The sequence below is a fragment of the Salvelinus alpinus genome, chromosome 7 (assembly GCF_045679555.1).
Source record: "Salvelinus alpinus chromosome 7, SLU_Salpinus.1, whole genome shotgun sequence".
NCBI lineage: Eukaryota > Metazoa > Chordata > Actinopteri > Salmoniformes > Salmonidae > Salvelinus > Salvelinus alpinus.
Genome location: NC_092092.1, coordinates 24,832,455 through 24,834,960, shown reverse-complemented (window position 1 = coordinate 24,834,960; position 2,506 = coordinate 24,832,455). Strand labels below are relative to the sequence as shown.

The 2,506-nt window shown below is 37.7% G+C and overlaps 1 non-coding gene across 1 annotated transcript; it reads right to left on the bottom strand.

The window, feature by feature from the left end:
* Positions 1-205: 205 nt before the first annotated feature.
* Positions 206-258, bottom strand: LOC139581975 (U7 small nuclear RNA). The gene has a single exon (XR_011676302.1). It is a non-coding gene; the product is annotated as a U7 small nuclear RNA (small nuclear RNA).
* Between the last annotated feature and the right edge of the window lie 2,248 nt (positions 259-2,506).

Sequence of the window (2,506 nt, the reverse complement as noted above, 5' to 3'; positions counted from 1 at the left end):
AGTATAAATACTGTAGTAAGGAAATGTGTAGTACATACTGTAGTAATTAATGTTGTGTTTTTGTGGATTGTAGTATACTGTTGTATAAACTGTAGTGTTTCTGCAGACTGTAATATACAGTACTGTAGTTTTTGCCGTATTGTTTTTGCTGGTGTTACTGTAGCATTTACTATAGTGTTTTTGTTTCACTATCTTTGACATAGAAGGAGGCTTTCTCCTTGAGGAAACCTACTGGAGAAATACTAAAAGAGTACATTTTCCATAACCTGTAGATAGATGTAATTATATAGTATTTACTATAGTTAAAAAAGTGCAGTATTTACTATAGTATTCTATAGTAAGTAATACACATGACTGAGGGATACTACAGTGTGAAGTATAGTATTCTATAGTAAACTGTAGTATTTTTACAGGTGGAGAAGTTTATTTTACAGACACTCTCATCCAGAGCAAGGGTACGTTGACAGATTTTTCACCTAGTCGGCTCAGGGATTCAAACCAGCAACCTTTTGGTTACTGGCCCAATGCTCTTAACCGCTAGGCTACCTGCCACCTACTTTATTGCCTTTTTTAGTTTTGCACAAACTGTTGTGTAGAAATTGTGTAATACGTACTAAAAGTGTGGAAAATGGAGATAAATTATTTGGAGCTTGTGCGTTCCAGCTCGCACAAGCCAAGGCTTGTGCAAGGCTGCCTACTTAAAAGGTGAGTAGTGGCTGATCCTCTGTCAATGTTCAGCTATGTATGGTGTTGCTCATACACATGCACACACACACATGCACACACACATGCACACACACAGGCACACAAATGCTATTTTCCTTTAAATCCGCCCAGATGAGTATTGTTGTAACCATTACAGCTGTTCTTTAAGTGGACTGTGCCCCTGTCTGGCCGGAAATGACAAAAACAAGAAAATTATCTGGTTGCTTAATATAAGGCGTTTTACTTTTACTCCAGTATGATAATTGAGTACTTTTAAACTAGATGCTTTGTCTTTTAATCAAGTAGTATTTTACTGGGTATTTTCACTTTTACTTGAGTCTTTTTCTATCAAAGTATCTTTACTATTACTAAAGTATGAAAATTAAGTTATTTTTTCACAATTGATTAAATACCAACATTTCTAAACAGTAGTGTGCTGTGCAGTGTGCTTCACGCCTGTACATAATGTTTGCATTATAGTACAGCACATAAGAGCAAATCCAATGGGTTCTAGTTCTACACCTCAGCTGAATCTGGAAAAAGAATGGTGTGGCTGTTGAACAAGTTGAGGAGACTAAATTACTTGGCGTTACCTTAGATTGTAAACTGTCATGGTCAAAACATATAGATTAAATGGTTGTAAAGATGGGGAGAGGTCTGGCCGTAATAAAGAGATGCTCTGCTTATGTGACACCACACTCCAAGTTCTGCAGGCTCTAGTTTTGTCTAATCTTGATTATTGTCCAGTCGTGTGGTCCAGCGCTGCAAGGAAAGACCTAGTTAAGCTGCTGCTGGCCCAGAACAGAGCAGCACGTTTTACTCTTCATTGTAATCAGAGGGCTGATATACAACGCCTCTCCCCTATTTGACCTAGATAGTTTGTGTGTATGCATTGATATGTAGGCTACGTGTGCCTTTAAAAAAAATGTATGTAGTACTGTCCTTGAGCTGTTCTTGTCTAATGATGATCTGTATTATGTCATTCTGTATTATGTTTCATGTTTTGTGTGGACCCCAGGAAGAGTAGCTGCTGCTTTTGCAACAGCTAATGGGCATGCTAATAAAATACCAAATACCAATTTGTAAAGATTAGTGTTAACTGCAGGCTTAACCTTAGTGGAAGGAAGTTTCTAACAAACTTCACCAACGGAGTGGAGGAGAGAGCAGGCTTTGTGGAATCTAGCTCAGACTACATCGATTTGCCCATAGTCAATACTTAAAAAATAATTATGAAATGCCCACCTTGTACCTATGTTTGTCCTCCGTCGTTGCGTGCCTTTCTTTGTTTGCTGAAGTCCATCTTTTTTTAATAAACGTTAATCAAATATCACAGCTGACTGTTTTCTTGTTGAGATTCAATTGTACCGGCGCATTTGCACTGAGTTGCCATCTTAGAGCAACAGCAATGAGCAAACAGCCATTGTTTGTGTTTGATTAACCTTTCACTGCTACCAAACCCGGATCCGGGAGCACCCCCCACAGTAAAAAAGCTGACTAGCATAGCCTAGTATAGCGTCACAAGTAAATACAAGCATCTAAATATCATTAAATCACAAGTCCAAGACACCAGATGAAAGATACAGATCTTGTGAATCCAGCCATCATTTCTGATTTTTAAAATGTTTTACAGGGAAGACACAATATGTAAATCTATTAGCTAACCACGATAGCAAAAGACACAAAAAAAATTTCTCCACCATTTTTTTCCTGCATGGGCAGCTATCACAATTTCGACTAAATAAAGATATATATAGCCACTAACCAAGAAACAACTTCATAAGATGACAGTCTGATAACATAT